At 33.7% G+C, this 18,200-nt stretch overlaps 1 long non-coding RNA gene across 1 annotated transcript in view; it reads left to right on the top strand.

Annotated features, from left to right (window-relative positions):
• The window catches only part of LOC123668605, a 31,840-nt gene extending 25,992 nt beyond the window's left edge, over positions 1 to 5,848 (top strand). The window contains exon 6 of the long non-coding RNA XR_006745602.1: positions 5,723 to 5,848. This is a non-coding gene — a long non-coding RNA (uncharacterized LOC123668605). The remainder of the gene's footprint in view (positions 1 to 5,722) is intronic.
• The last annotated feature ends 12,352 nt before the right edge of the window (positions 5,849 to 18,200 follow it).

Below are 18,200 nucleotides of genomic sequence, written 5' to 3'. Positions count from 1 at the left end.
TAAAATGAATTTTATATTCGTCTATGGCTTATTAATATTGTTCATTCATTTGCTCTTTGTGTTACCGTGCTATACTTACAATATTACTCTATTGTCTGTGGCCGGAAGTACGCCATATTTGTTTACTATTTAAGACTATTCCAAAAAAAAAATAGAATATAATTACGCTGGGTTGGTGACGGCAGGGCTGTGTCGCACCGAAGACGCTACGCACGTTCCCTAAGTTAGTGTATAACCTTTCTTAGTCAATAGAGCTTTTAAAATCGAACTTTTTTTATTCGAATTTTTTTTTATTCATTGAATTGGTTGCAATATTATGGCGAACGTATAGAAAAATATACCTACTTTAAACTTGCAAATACTAATTAACCTCTTAATTGTTTTATGTTGTCCTAAAAATCACCAAATAAAAACGTTAATAAAGATAACTGTCTATAATAATCTGGTTAAAATTATTTTTGCATTAGGTTCGGTAATTTTATTTTTAAAAATAAATCTTTACAAGTAGACTGTTTGATAAGTTACAAATGCATAAAATAAAAATTGCACAACAATTAAAAATACGTAGTTTTTTAATTCTAAAAATAGAAAGCACCACAACTATATTTATTTGTGGATTTAATTAATAATGGGAAGTGTAAATGTTTGTATGTATGTTTAAGAGCAATATTTTACATTTGCGTCATAATATACTCGTAACGGATTATATGGGAAATTCAATTTCCACGTTTATTTACTTTTTCTTTATGTGTACTATATATTTAATGTGATTTTTGGAAATAAGGCAAGCATTATTAGTGGTTTATAGAATATTTTAAAGACACTCAAAACAGAAATTTTTCAAGAATAAACAAACGTCTTTGTATATTTTTACAGAGTAAAATTCAGGTAAAAGGTGAATATAAATATATGTCTGCTCGATATGCCTTTGGAATTGCTTAAGAATATTTTAAGGAAAATGTTCATTAACGTAATTAGTGTCTGTCCTACTGTTCTGTGCGACTTAGTAGTTTCTTAATTATGGAACTATGAATAGTATTTTTATACGCTTAAATTTTTCTAAAGAAATTGTTTTTAATTACATTTAATCTACTTGCAGACAAAGCAGACGAACCAGTAAATTAAATGTGATTTATGCTATTTCATATACATAAATAAAATCTATTTTGGACTAATAAACGAAATAAAAATAGAATGATTTCTCTTTTAGAGTACAACCTCATACTTAACACTGTACTATGCAATGCTAAATATGTTAATTTACAATGTTAAATTCGTTTTTTAATGTAACATACATTTTATAATTTGTTACATTTAAGAAACGAATGCCAATGTACTTTTTTTTATTATATTTACCTAATTACGTATATATGTATATATGTAATTTGCAATGCAACTTGTGTTCGATAATAATCCTCCAGATCGAATGAAATTAAAAATATTTTAGGTGACGGTAGATCATCAGTAGTCGTCGCTGGTGCTGATAGATCAAAAAATAATCACATTTACAATTAATTTTGTAACTCACGAAGTTGCATAGTCACATTTTTGATTAAAGAAGTTGTAGTTGGTGTAAAATTATTATATTCTAACGTGATATTGACCTGAAAAGTCATCTAAGTTTTAAAATAATATGTTTGTAACTCTACCAAAGAAACGTTTAAAAGTAATCAACTATACTTTTGGTAACATAATCTTGTGAAAACTTGGATCTGATTAATAAGTTGCTTATTCGTATCTCAAGTAAGTTTTAGATTTCATTCATTAATTGCGTCACATAAACTTCGTAATTCTTAAACTCAATCCTTGCTCTTTTTTGTGGACAGTATTTAATATAGGGCTTCTGACGTGATTCTACAGGTTTCTTAATTTAAAATTTAAAAGTTTTTGATTTAATTTTAAAATATCATGAAACTTTACGCTATGTCACGCTTAGGTACTTGATCATCTTCATTCCTCGGTGCGACGTAATTTATGGCTGCTTTTAATTTATGGGCATCTATTTAATGTAATTAAATAAAGCTTAAGCAACTAGCTTTGCTTATTTATTGGCGTTAATCCAGGATTTATAGGAAAGCATATTGATGGACGGTATAGAGACAGAAGCAGTAATATAAACTTAGGTGATACTACGCAGCATATATGCACATAAACGTAATAAGTTAGTATGTAGGGAATATCATTGTTATAATACTAAATTATAAATTTATGATAGATTATAATTTAATGTTATTTTTTCAATGTTTTGAGGCAAAATTAACAAGTTCCTATTATATTGCAATTAAAGTAATCTAGATATTACAGATAAAATTTTCCGGTCAGTAGATAAAATTGTAAACGTTAGATCTTGTTAGTTTGTTTCTTAGGATATTTATACTATCGATTTCAGACACGAGCGCTAAATGCATAACGTTTAAACTAAGATTTAAGGTAAACAATAACAATATACCCAACTAAATGATTAAAATTTTCGTGACTGTTATTTATATGATTGAGGCGTAAATAAAGATCTGATGACTATTTTTTTTAATTGAAACGTTCTAAAAAAACTGTGTTCGGGTTAATTTTACGTTCGTACATTCAGTTTGGTTAATACGATGAAGAGTCGGTCAACCAACTCCTTTTTTAATATAAATTAACGTTTGTGTTCTAAATAGGTTTTGATATTTAGCACAGTGCGAAATAGTATTTATCAATAAACTCACAGGCAAAATGTACACAGACGTGATTCTATGTATAATTTTCGCTTAGTAAAGTAGTGGTTTAGAATTTCGGCGCGTAATATCCGCAACTTGTCTAAAGTTTTAGTTATATATTTAGCTGGTAAATGTAATCACACTTCAGGGTTGAATTGGTTATTATTTATTAAATAATTAGCTGTACGCGCGACTTTGTCCACGTGGAATTTAACCAAAAAGATATTGTTCAGTTCGCAGAGTTATAAAATAAATCTTAATATATATAAATCTCGTGTCACAATGTTTGTCCTCAATGGACTCCTAAACTACTTAACCGATTTTAGTCAAATTTGCACACCGTGTGCAGTTTGATCCAACTTAAAAGATAGGCTATATTTTATTTTGATATATTATGTTATTATTATATTCCAGAAAAAAATAAGGTGATACGAAGTTCGCCAGGTCAGCTAGTAAATTTATAAAATAAAAGTAGCCTGAGTTACTCCTTACTACACCAGCTAACTGCTAGTGAAAGTCCCGTCAAAATCGGTCTAGCCGTTTCGGAGATTATCCGGAAGAAACAGACAAAAGACAGCGTTAGTAATAATAGCTCAATGGTTAAAACATGATTAGGACGATTTTAACTAAAACACTATGTACTGTTTATTATTGAATTTAAACAACTTGTATTTACGTTTGTTAGTTAACTACAAAATAAAGCGAGCGCCTTTCGATTGGATTGCAATCCTATATAATGCTTTGTATAGGTACAAATCTTTCTTATATGTATATAAAACTCTCGTGTCACAATGTTAGTTACAATACTCCTCCAAAAAGACTGGACGGAGAAATTTTGTGTGCATATCGGGTAGGTCTGGGAATCGGCAAACATCTATTTTCCGTAAACCTAAGTTATAATGGGGAAGGGGGGGGGGTGATTAAGGGGGCTAATAACATATATGGCAAAAAACGTTTACTGGGCCAGCTAATATATACAAATATGTAAAGCGAACGTATGATTAGATCACGCTGCCAACATTATTTTGTGAATAAGCTTAGCGATTTGTTGCACCCTCAATGCATACCACAGCTACATTAGGGTCTTCTTTTAAAACTAACGATTTTAATAACTAATTTATGTCCGTGACGCGGTAAAGCTATTTAATGGATTGGAACAATTTTGAGTGGGGTCGGTGCGTGAGTAACTTTTCACACCGAGTGACTGTTTCATAAAATGAAATGTATTTTTTTTAAATAAAACTGAAAATACTATCAATAGGATCTTTAAGAATTATATTATTTGAATATAATACTAAACTGTTGCAATGAATGTGGGTAGATATAAAATATATGGAGCGCGAAATTTTTTATATTGTTTAACCTGAGTCATTTTATTGGCGTTTCTGCTAATCCAAATTACCAGTAAAATTTATATTTCAATTTTATACATTCGAAGTACACAAAATAACATTTACTTAAAAAGTATAATAAACTAACTGTACCCCGCGGTTTAAGTCGTATTGATTTGAGAAAAACTAGCCTATAGCCTATTATATAGAATACTAGCTTTTAACCGCGACTTCGCACTCATTGAATTTCTTAAAATAAAAAGTATCCTATGTTACTTCTAATACCTCCAGAAATATGTGTACAAAGTTTCATGATGATCGGTTAAGTAATTTCCGCGTGAAAGCCTAACAAGAAAACTTACATTCAAATTTATAATATTAGTAGAGATGATGGGTAGCTACATGTTTTGTTATTCTAGAGATTAATGATTCCGATCCGAGGTTCCGGTAGACGAGTAGGCCCTTTTCCTGAAATATTCAAGAATCCTTATTTAATAGTCATGATTAAAATTTTATTAAAGAGTTAAGAGAGCTGTTTATATGAAATATAAATTATAGATTAAAATTATACTTTATGGTAATAGTTATAATGTAGAATGCATTACATGCATTGGAAAAAACAAATCCTCTAAATCCTTATATGTTGTCAATGCCCTATTCACGAAAACAGAATACTAATGTTACTCAATGTTACAATGTATAAATTATCTTTTTAGATACCCGAGCTATTACGATCCTTATTTGACTTAATACCTAAATTAAGTTTTAATAAACTGAAACGTAATTTTCTAACATTTAGTATTTTCAGATAATCTTCACGACTTGAGAATGAATGTGGTCTTGTCATCAAAGTCGGTTTGTCATAGGTCATAACGTAACTATCACAGCCAGCTTTGATGAGCAAGAACACGTTTACGTCGCCGTTGAGCTGCAACCTTGCCGATTTAACTTCGTACACGTCAGATGTTTGCAATTCGATAGTTCTCTGGCCTAGCCTGTCAAAGCGGCTGTGAAATGTCTTATCGTCTCATATCACAGCCACTTTGATGTGGTCGGTTTACGGAGATCAATAAACGTTACGAGATAACAAAGAAGAAAGCGCTAATGGGTCTCGTCTGTGGCCCATTCGTAAAAATGGTTGTGCCATGGTATAGATTCATATCACAGCCATTTTTGACGAGTTGGGCTGCGTGACAACTCTTCTACTCACCCAATATTACAAAGTGCTACGTACGAGTATCGCTCACGAAGTGGTTGTGATGTGTTCTTTTATTCATATCACAGCCAGCTTTGATGAGCGATAATTGGCGTACGACCGACTTCGGGAGGATGGTTTGGGATACAAAGTCTGTCGATTCAAGCAGCAACTAGGGAGCCGACAAAGTGGTTGTGGAATGTTCTATATCCGCATATCACAGCCAGCTTTGTTGACTTCATTGTTGCGTTTTTAATCTCATATACGAGTATAATACTTTAAATGTAACTGTTTTCTATATGATATGTTATTAATTGATTTAAAATAATATTTTAAGTTTACTGTTTAAGTTTCCATTGAAGGTGCAAACATTTTAATTATCACATGTGCTTTATTTTTATTACGATTTGTTTCATGTGCTGTATTTATAATTTAGATACATGATTAGTATAAGTAAATTTAAAATGCTTACTTAATGATTATTAATTTAACTTTTCCAGATCACGATATAGAACGAAATCTAGGAACAAGGATCAAGAAGTTATATTGTCCACGGATAAACATTCTAGTATTTTAAATAAAATAAATTAATAATTATAGGAAAATTCATTGACAAATAAAATAAATTTTGGTATTTTTTATTTAGAACCTTTTTCCGTTAATCACGCTTTGTTAAAACCCCTGTTAGATTAGAGTTGAATGGTTAACTTAGCTTAGAAAGTAACAACTAAATTGAACCCACATCACAAATTATTAAATAGGTGTCTTACGAAAACTGCGCCGAGACCTTATTAATGGTTTAGAAATAACTAAAAATCAATACTAGTTCTTGACGAGGCGTGGTCTTTGTATAAATATAGCAGTAGGTATAATATTATGATAAGATTGTTTTCTTAAATGCTTAGAATGTTTTTGTCATACAAATATAAACTATAGGCTATTCTATATCCATTTTATTTTAAATACTTAAAAATGTATGTTTGTTTTGTGGCAAGCTTATCCCTGAGAGATTCCTCCCAAAAAAAAAACGTGCTTTCCAGCGCGACAACGTAATATACTAAACTTATAAGTACGTTACGATAAATTTAAAATTATTTATTCGAAATTGTATGATAGTCTTGAAATACTAAAGTGAATACTTTTTTTAAGACAAAACTTGCTTTTTTTCGGAATTTTATGTTCGTAGTCTGTATTAAGGTTAATTTTTAAACCGCACTTATAGTAAGTACTTTTATTAGGTTGGATAGGATTAGATTAAAACAATATTTCATCAAGCGTATTTCTAATACTAAGATGTTGGTTTGAATTTAGAGTTAAGGCAATTTAGTATTAGGGAGAGTATTTTGTAATTATCGAAAAATCGTAGGTTAAGTATTTAAAGTTTAAAAAAGAACCGAATGAAATAGGTACATATCTTTTGTTGTAGATAATTGCTAATTATCTTTTGGTTTAGTCGAACGAATAGTAAGTATTTACCTAAAATACTTTTTATATAAGCACACACTAATAATATTATGGTAATTTGTTCATCATAATCATACGTATAGACTATAGTTTTGAGGTTTGAGTTCAAATAAGAACTGAGTAAATTTTATAAATCAATAAATAGCAACGTTGCAGGCCTAGATTTGATCGTTGAGTGTTTTTCACATGGCCAGTTATTACAGCCAGTTATACAAACATCTGTAGTACACAGCAGCTGTCCCGTGGCGCCCTTCAACAGCTTTTTGGAAGAACGCGACTTGTTGCACAACCGCTTAGTGATGTTGTACAACTCCCTCATGTTTGATATCTTGGCTGCTGCGTTGGCAAGGTCTGCTAGCTCGTTGGCGGCACATCGTCTGTCACGTCTAGCCTATTTTCGAATTCGGAGACGTATTGCAGTGTACTCTTCATCGAGGATGTTTTTTTCCGGTAACGTTATTGGCGGCTAACAAGTCTAGCTTTATGCTCTGCATTTTCTCTATCGCGGACCACAGCTCCTGGGACATCCAGGATTCTTGTTTGGAGCATTTGTAGCCTAGGGCTTTTTCGCCGGATTTAGTGAAGGCAGTAAGCACACGATCCCCAGCCTCATCTATGTCCTCGTCTTCCAGTTCTTACAAAAGTTCAAATTGGTTGATAAGGCAAATACTGAACTCTATTCTTCCCCCTTCGCTCCCCAGAATCTGCAAATTGAACTTCTTCGATCCCCATTAAACTTTAAGTCGAGTTGCGGCTATTCTGAGACGTACATCGGCGGCAAGATGGTGATCGCTATCCGCATCGGCGTCGCGACGGTTCCTAACATTCCAGGCTCTGCTTATCGCAATGTGGTCGATCTGGTTTCAGGACTCACCATCAGGAGAAATCCAGGTGATTTTGTGGCAATCCTTGTGCTTGAACAGGGTTGGTTGCCCTCCGACCAGCAGATTGTGCGCAGAGCTCAGGTTCATTTTTGTTTATTACCCCGGCGCCACCTCCGCGACCCATGTAGTGTCACGATCCTCGTTGTCAGAGCCCATCTTAGCATTCAGGTCTCCCATTAGGATTACGATGTCCTGCTTCTTTTTGCTCTTCAAGGTCGACTTTAGCTGCTCGTAAATCTCTCCTTTACATCCAGCAATGGTGAGCTAGTTGGGGCGTACATTGGATCACAGTGATTTTTCTGACTCTTGAGGAGAACCGAGCTGTGATGATTCGTTCCGATATCGGTTTCCAGGACAGAAGGCTGTTCTCCGCGCTACGGCTTCTTAGGAGCAGCCCCACGCCGTACTCCTGTGTGGCGTTCTCATCCTCTTTTCCACTGTAAAGAATGGTCGAGTCAAAATCCTAGGATATGAATTTTGTAGTCTCGAATGATTTTGGCTGCCTAGGGAAGCCTTGTTGGAGTCATGGTTCTGACATTCCAGCGTCCAATCCATGTCCGTAATTTCGCGTCAAAGGTAATCGGTAATAAGGGGAATCGGTCTTTCTTTCTCTTTAAGGGTTTCACAATCTCATTAGTTTAGAAATGTGCAGATGGTTAGCCCACAGCATCCCAATCACGGTGACGGGGCTGCCATCCTTGCGCCCGAGCTCGCAGAGCCAGTCTTTTTAGAAAGACCCAAGGCTTCTTTTAGCCGCTGGTTTTTAGCAGTGAATGATTTTTCTCACGAACCCTCCTACTTTCACATCCGGGTTTGGGCCGGCAACGGCGGAGATAAATCAATCATGGCTACATTTAAAAAATCGGAAATACTCTACTATTCGAATTTTGTGGATATATCTTGTCTATTCAATACCTTCATTTAAATATATTCTTTAATTTTTACAGGAGAGTTTACCGTATCAAAGGGATGAACTTTAAATGTTTGCCAGTTACGAAACCCATGAACATTTGGTATTGGATTTTTTCGTCTATTTTTTAGTGATTTTAATTTTTTTTTTTTTTTCGGAACGGAGATAAATAGCAATAATTGTGTTTGCAGGCAAACGAAGAAAAATCGCCTTCAATTATATCGACATGTAATACAACGTAGGTAGACAAAAAAATTGTCGAGTAAATACGCATTATCAAAGATTACTTCAAAGGTTGTAATCAGATCTCAATGAAATTTAAATGTGACGACATGATAAACATCGGCTTGCGATTAAATTAAAAATCATCAAAATCGGTACACCCAGTAAAAAGTTATGCGGCTTTTCGAGTTTCCCTCGATTTCTCTGGGATCCCATCATCAGATCCTGGTTTCCTTATCATGGTACCAAACTAGGGATATCTTCTTTCCAACGTAACAAGAATTATCAAAATCGGTTCATAAACGACGGAGTTATCCCCGAACACATTATTTTTTGAAGTTGGTTAAAAAACAAAAACCATGAAAATCGATCCAACCGTTCTCGAGTTATAAGTGTTCGAACAAATCCGATTTTGTTTTATATATTAAGACAAGATTTGGCATTATTAGAAATAGGTATGATGTATATGAAGTTATGAATGAATGCGTAGTGCAAGCGAGACATCGTGAATTCATGATCGATCTTTGGCATTGAAGAAGTCGATGCATTGAATATTATTGGTATTTCTTCATAAAAGTGTAAGTAAAGTTAGTTATAAAACAAATTGTTATTTCGTCGTTATCTACCTTCTCTATTGACCCAAATAACGTTATCAGTGGAGGCGGAGTGGCTGTTCGAAAAGCGAGTGCCAGTTCTCGGCCGCATACGTGCCCTGCAAGATTGCTTAGGTAGTATAATTTAAGAAATTGTATCTCAGCTTATAATAAACTATGATACGAAGGGTGTCTCATTGAAAATTACAAATACCTTCTTTCTGGTAAGCCTCACGATCATACCAGGGAGTTCTGGGACGATACCATTTTTAACAGACTGTACTAACATGCATATCTAGAATCGTAGTAGTTTGCGACTACGCTTCCTTATCTAACCTGAAGACATAGTAAGCTGACTTGACGATTTCATTAAAATATGTCTCTATTTCTTTGAACATCCTATTTTAGGTTTAAGGTACGTAGTCCCCAATCCCGCGAGCCTCAGAATCAATAGAGCCATTAGTAGTAAGTACAAACCCGATAAAAAAAATGAGGATTGTTACAGAAAAATCCGATAGAAATTGTAGCTTTGTGATGTAAAAAGGTGATCAATTATAATCCTTTCAATTAGTAAAACACATTTTCTTTCTGGACTTATATTTCTGAATTTAGTTTTAAATACAAATGTTAATTCCTATTAAAACAGTTTCATTTTCAATAATAATTGTGTTTTCATACAAACAAAAAAAAAACCGACTTCAATTACATCGACCCATAATACAACGTAGGTAGACAAAGACGTAGTCAAGCAAATACGCATACAATAAGGTATGTTAGATTAAACTTGTTTAAGTTTCCCAATGGAGTTGCTGGATCTTCTACTGGGCGCGTCTCCAGATGGCGGATGGGGGAACGCCGCCCGCTTGCGGGTAGGTAGGGGTAGGGGTCTTGCGGACGGAATTTTATATGTGAAGTGTAACTGAATAATAATTTACTTGTTAGTGTGTATTGTTGATGAAAAATAAGTCTAGATATTAAATTTAAATATATATATATATATATATATATATATATATATATATATATATATATATATATATATATATATATATATATATATATATATATATATATATACTAGACGTCCTATTTCAATACTGATTGAAATTGTTAACAACAATAAAAAACAGCGTTCAATTTTTATTTAATTTTAATGAAGTGACAGAAAATTAAAAGGTATACAATTTAACGAGACAGATTACAGTTACAAAAAATATAACAGTACTTATTTTTACCAATTACAGCCTTTCTAATTAGCCTTTTAAGGTAATAAACACTAATTTAAATTTCACTATCCATCATTCCTATTTACTTTATAAATAATATTTATTAATAAGGCCGTTAATCATATTGTTATACGACACTCATTCCAATGTCAATGAGTTTCTACGAAATAACTTTTTTATCTACTCCCATGCTTTAAGTCCTCTAAAAGATTCTGAAAAACTTAGTTTATTGCCAACAATTAAAACACCCAATGTAAATAATAATCATAATATCATTCAAACGGATGATATAATGTTGCACTGAATTTCATAATAATAATCCTTTGTTTTTTGTTCGATCCCTTCTGCGCAAAGGTTTACTCACCAGGCAGCCACATTCTTACTGTTCGATGCGTGGTATATATATGAATTTCAAGAAAAGAACATCTGTATGAATTTCAAAAGAAGAACATCTGTATGAATATCAAAAGAAGAACATTGTCATTAATGCGCGTTTCGCTACCAGAACGTCGCGCGCTGTAATAAATAGTAGGTTATTCAAATCCCCGCCATTTTTCTTCGATATTTTTAATGTTTTGTTTACAAACAATGAGCGACTAAAGTTTTGACCCGACAACGCCAGATCAGTAATGGATGATATTAGATTACTAGGACTGGCTATTTTAATGTTAGCAGTAAGCTAACTGTTTCGGAATCCTTTAGAGAGAATTTATGTTATGGGTATAGTCTTGTATGCCACTGTTAATAATTAGGTACTAAAACACTCATGTGATACTATTATCACATCGTAAATCCACATTCGTGTTTTAATACTCCTTATTATACAACACTTGCATATACCTATAACTATTATAATATCAGATATAACAAAGTGATATTATATTTAAGAAATTAGAGTATTATGTCGTTATTATAAATGTAGGACCGCGATAGACCAGAAGACACAAAATAACCAACTATTTACTATCTTAATTATTATTAGACAATTAAAAATACTGTTTGATTAATGCTACTAAATGGTGTTCGTAATTTTTGAAGACAATTTTTTCTTTCTAGTCTCGTTACTTAAGTGTAATTAATACGATTAGAAAAATAGTGCTTTAACGTTACAATCTCAAACGCTACTCAATTTTAACTTACATAAATATTTGTGCCGTGCTATCAAATGACCTAAGCGCAGCTCCTATATGCCTGAAAAATGATTCGTTTTCCTATTGGATCGATTTTTGGATAGTAACCAATGAGACAGTAGGGAAATTACAAGTTATTATACCTACAATACAGTACAGGAATTACTTCAAAAAGTTAATATTAACTGCACACGTTTTAATAACAAATTGATACAGCATTTCGTCAAACAGGTTGCATACTTTACACACGTCAAACGTATCAGCCAACAACGTAACATATTGACACTATACTGAAGCCAGGTTTGGTATGAAAAAAAAGAGAATAATTTTTTTTTTCTACGTCCGAACATTGTCATACCATATTTAAAATAAAAAGCAAACGTACAAAAAACGAAACGTTTTTTTTTGGATACGGGAATTGAGCTTAGCGTCGTATTATCCGTGCGTAAGCGTATCTTGTAATTAAAACAAGAGATGCTTTAATGCTAACAGAAAGAAACTGTCAGAACACAAATATTTTTGTCGTGATATCACAAGGGAGATAGATGTACGAGTGTTAATTACGTTTACTTTAATGAAACAATTACATTTATTTAAATCTGATCTACAGTAATAGTGTGGTAAGTACCATTTTAACATTCAACTTAGTTTATACTAGCTTCTGCGCGCGACTTCGTCCGCGTGGAACAGAGGCGCGCGCAATACTTGATCATTATTTTGCTGCGATGTTATTTTAAAACTGCGATATCTCCTGAGATACTTTGTTTTAAATTAAATACTTGTAATGAATAACGTATATATTGAGATAAGAATTAATATCATGTTTATAAAAACATCTTCGCAAATAATGCATTAATTTAGAACGAACTTGGTTAGCATAAAAAGGGTTATAGCGAGCCAACCTTAAAAGATAGATATATGCTGTCGCGGACTTTTTTTAGAACTTTTAAAGAGGATCAAATCTGTGATACATGATTTTTGCGAAACTTTAACTGTTTTCACAGCGCACGCAGCGGAAGCTCTCAAAAGGAAAAAAGAATCCCCGATTTTGAAACATTCTTCATTGATGCTCCGCTCCTTTTGGTCTTAGCGTGATGATATATAGCCTATACCTTCCTTGATAAATGGGCTACCTAACACTAAAAGAATTTTTCAACTCGGACCAGTAGTTTCTGAGATTAGCGCGTTCAAACAAACAAACTCTTCAGCTTAATAATATTAGTATAGATAATTATGTTTGTGAATATTATACGTTTCTAGATAGCTTAGTGTTGTTAGTTACATTAATTGAAGTTCTTATTCATTTGTATCATATGATTATTACAGTTACTTTCAAACAAGTTCGGACTTTCTTATTCTAAAACAACAATAATTATTTTATTGAAGCGTCTTTTTTCGGTATCTTGAATACAAAAAAGTTTTCGATGTTTTAGTTTACAAGCTAATAACACAATTCTGTGAATAAAATGTTTTGATTTTATTACAAGTAATTATACAGTTTTTACATATGAGGGGGTTATCATCTTACAAAATAATTCCACAATAATTATGAGTCCAGGGGACCGAAAGCCCGAAGTCTATTTCACATGTAGAATGTTTTTCAAATTTTATATTTCTTTTATAGATAGCCTAAGTGTGAAAAGAAATCGGAAAACAACAATATTTTTTGAAATATTCCTAATAATCGAGGCGATAATCACTAAAGTGGACCCTATCGAGAAATGACAATTTATCTGCAGTTAATGCTAACATTTTACTTGAACATTAACTATTTTGATTATAATATTCCATATACTATTTATGAGTGGGTCTGATTTTTATGAGAATGTGTGTTCTTTTTAGTAGTAACGTCTAACGAGTGAAGGTTCGAAACACGGCTTTCTACTTCTATAATATATTATTATTATTTTCACGCACTGTAAATAAAATGACTCGTAAATATTGACAATTACGGGTGAATGATAGATGTTAATGTAAAGTAGTTAAATATTTTTTGTTGGATGGATTTCAAGTCTACTACGTAATACTTATACACTTACAATTTTTTGATAGTATTGAATATATTTACAAAGAAATATTGACCTATACTTAACTATTAAGATACAACAGTAAACAACTGTGTACAATATCATTAATTATTATATCATCAATTATGCTTGCTTTATTTTTGTTTTTTCACTAAACTATTATTAGAAGTATATTGTGACACGTTACATTATAGATAATACGAAATAAGTCATGTTTTTGTAACATTCATCGTATTCGAGAATATTCAAGAAGGTCAATCGTTGCTCGATACATTTACTATATCTTATTAACAGCCCTCACAAAAAGTTCAATATTATTGCTTTTCTGCTCTCTCTTTTCTAAACCCTAGGTCTTTTTGTGAACTTTTATATCTAAAATGTTTACACATATATTATTTTCTAATGTTTACGCGAATTTAATTCATTATAACGAAACAACTCTTTCGTGTATCACAATTTATTGAGGTTTTTAAATTCCCGACCATGGTTGGCGGAGTCCTCCCGTTACCATGGTTACTTAAATCGTAAAGTATCCGACACATTGGGTATTTTAAAAACTTAATTAGCCGCGATAAAATCCGAAAAAGTTGTTTCATTAAAATGTTCATATGTAAAAATTAAATTTAAAATATACATTGTAATGACAGTGAGAACATTTAAATATGCAGCAAATTATTATAAGATAAATAAAAACATAATATAAATAATTAAATATCTGTTCATAAACAAAACAAATACACTGTAAAACATATACCGTAAGTACCATGTTATTAAAAAAATCACTTTAATGTATTTTAATAAGCTAATTGCATATGTATGCAGTTTTAAATATAGTTGAAAACTGTTATACATCTTAAATTTTAGTATAATAAAGTGTATATATACATATGTCAGGTGTATAGTATGTCCGAAAATATTTGGGACGATAATGTATTTATATTTGATATCCTACGTGTACATACAGATTTATAAAAAATATCTGATGTAAATATATTTTGTATTATATTATATTTAATATATATGTAGTATGCTCATACTTATAGATGCAAAAACTGACTGATACCAGAACTTAAATCTATACTTGTTAAGTATACTGTTTGTTCGATATTGAAATGCATTTTTAAAGCTGTGACCTTGTGCTTTAGCAACACGTTTTTTAAATTGAAAAACGAAAACTCAATTAATAGTTGAGAATATTGCGAATATTAACATTATGTGTGAAAATATCATAATACGATATTTTATGTACCTATGAAAATATTATTATTATGATATATATAAGGCGTTCGTCTTTCGTCGTAAATTATAGCAGTGGTTACGCGCTCATTGGACAGTTTATGCAGAACTATTGCTACCACTTGCCAGAGTAGTTATTACATTAGAAAAAGTAAAATTTCGAAATTTTCGTGAACAAATTGAAACCTTTTTTTACATAAATAATAAGAATAGGGCTCAAGCAAGCGATACTAGTTAATGACACAAGAACGTCTTTAACCTACTGGGGTTTTTGGTAAGGATTGAGCTTATTATGACTACTATAGTTAGAAAATATTGTATATTTTATACAAAATGGACACATATTTCTATTGAAAGCTGACCTGGAAGGAATAAAGATTCCTTATTGGTTTAAGTGCCTCTTGCTTATATACACAGTAAATTAGTGCCCTACAAAGAGTTAGCTATTTTTTTTTTTTTGAAATTTTTGATGTTAAATGTTGGTGCTTAATGTTTATGCTATTGTAATATTAAAAAAAAAAAAATCATTTTTTATTTAGTTTTACTTTTTTATATGCCGTACCGAAATGGTATAACGATAGTAATCATTGCTAATCGTAAAAACAATTTTGACTACCATATTATAAATGTCAAATTATTGAAACAATGTTACAGGAACTTGTCGTGTCTTCTCCCATTGTACGTGATATTATCGAAATAAACAATGTTATTTTGCACAATCGAAAGCCATTAAGGTAAATGAATAAATAAATGAATTTAAAAAGCTTGCACTTAATATTACTTAATATAGTGTGTGTCGAGAAACGGCCTTGCTGTTTAAAACTAAGAAAGGCCACTGTGAGGAACTTCTTTCGCCGGCAGAGAGCTGGAGCGCTGGGTGGGTCCGATGTAAAACCCCCATTCATTTCTATCCATACCAACTGAGTATGAGCGCTTGAAGAGTCTGAACCCTGAAGAACTCGAAAAACACCACATCGTCGGCTCATACACCGACGGTAGCAAAATAGAGGGCAAAGTAGGAGGAGCCCTAACGTGGTGGGATCAAAGTAGGGAAGCAATATACTCCACATTCCGGCTCGAACCGCATAACACCGTTTTCCAATCGGAAATGTACGCACTCTTTTGAGCCGTGGACATGGCGAGGAAATCAAAGAAAATCTCTATTAACATCTTGAGCGACTCTAGATGGTCACTCGATCTACTAAGGAGTCCTTCGGTATCCCACCCTCTGGTAATTGAGATGAAGAGTCGCATCAGGCAGATCCGAGAGGACTGAGTTCTTCTGGTTGAAGGCCCACGTAGGAGCACCGGGAAATGAAAGAGCGGACGAACTGGCGAAAAAGGCGGCCTTAACAAAAAAGACGGCACCCGACTACGACAAAGTTCCGGTGTCGTAGGTCAGAAGGCGGATACTAGAGACTGTCGCGTTGTGGCAAGAGAGATACATTTCCTCGGTAACTGGCTCGGTCACGAAAATCTTTCTACCAGACGTAAAGACCGCTTGCAAACTGGTAAGAAAATCGGCACTAACATCTGTCGACACACAAATACTGACAGGTCACGGAGGATTTGCGGCTTATCTATAAGTCTGTTCAACGAGAAGCGATACCAAACGTAAACAAAACCCATCATATTATTCGTAGCGACGACGGAACAAAATATAGTCTATCTCTTTCTATCTTATTTGTTTGCTATCTGCTGAATGTCTCTCGGCAAGGTCGAACGATATTTTAACTGGCTTTGAAAACATTTGGACCGCGGACGGCCCTTTGATTTTGTATTATTTATTTTTATTTCATTCCGTGTCCTATTAAAGCGCTCGGCGTGATTTTTATATTTTAATAATTATTATTTAAGAAGTATCAAATCTTATATCATAATTAATTTAATTAATTATATTTAATATCTTATCTTGGTATCTCGGCACGTTGAACGTACTTTACACAGATTTCACCTTAAGGACAGCCCTTCGTGTATCTGCGACTCAAATAGTGAGGAGATAGTTCTGCACATTCTGCTGGAATGTCCGAGGTTCGACAGAGTAAGGCTGGATCTGGAACTTAAACTCCAGACAAAACTAGACCAGACCTCGTTCCACACTATTTTGAAAAATGAACCGGGGAGAACGTCTTTCCTAGCATTCGCGAGAAAAGCCGCTTCCTTGGCTGCAAAAAGAAACAGCGTGATTGATCTACCACAGGCTGCATCCATATCACATGCTGTCACAACAACAATCAACACAAATACAATCACACATATACCGACACCCGTGTAGGACCGTGTCCCATATACCGTTCACCAGCCTGGGGCTGCTGCCTCTCAGCCCTCCAATACCCAAACGCTGCTGGGGCCGAATAACACAGACCATGCCGTCTTCTCTGCAGAATTTGTTCCCGAAGAGAGCCAATAAAAACGCACCTCCACAACCTGGAATGGAAAGGAAGTGGTGAAGTAGGAATAAAGACCAGATGCCTAGCTCTGATCATGGAAACCGAGTCTGCTGTCGATGGCGAAGTTTATCCAATCGACGATCTCCCCGATCAATAAAACCTCCCCGGCAAATAAACCGCCCCACCTCTCCTCCAATCAGGACGAAACAAGAGAGCGGCAAATGGAGGCGTTGAAAAGGTTCACCGAAGATGACAGTTCAAAGCACCCGGAAGCGCCACCAGCTCCTCGAACAAGGGCCAATATGAGGCAGGTAACACCACCAAGACTCTGACCAGGGTTCACACCGTTTCAACACGCGAGTTCCTGGCCATAACAAAGGCAAATTGAGAGGTAAGCCTGGCCACATGCAATAAGATTATGCAGACCTACCAGTACAAGCACCTAAAGTTACTGGAGGTGCAACTCGAAGAAGTCGAAGCAGCCATTTACAACTATGAAACTCAACAGGTATTCAAGGGCAACATGTCGGGGAGGTATATGGCTGCATATAACATCACACACGCTTCGTAAGCCCGGTCGAGTCTGAGGGGCAAGAGGAAGAGCCTCAGATCTTTAATACACCACCAGGGGATCCTGTGCTGGTAGTGGCCAGATGCACGAGAGTGATGTTGGATGATCGGATACTCCAGATGGCTAAAAATATCACAAAGGACGGTAACAGCGTTGAGAGTGTGCTCGCCATGTTAAAGTAAATGCGAATAGGTTATTTGCTTGGAGGCAGTAGGTGGTAATGATAGGATAAATTGTAAAAATATGTATTTTTTAGAAAATGTTTGCTCTTGTAAATAATGTAAAATTAGTAAGTAAGTAATTTTGACCTATCATGTTCCACTTA

Source organism: Melitaea cinxia, chromosome Z (assembly GCF_905220565.1).
Source record: "Melitaea cinxia chromosome Z, ilMelCinx1.1, whole genome shotgun sequence".
Lineage (NCBI taxonomy): Eukaryota > Metazoa > Arthropoda > Insecta > Lepidoptera > Nymphalidae > Melitaea > Melitaea cinxia.
The sequence above is the reverse complement of the archived record's forward strand: the minus strand, read 5'-3'. Positions and strand labels throughout refer to the sequence as shown.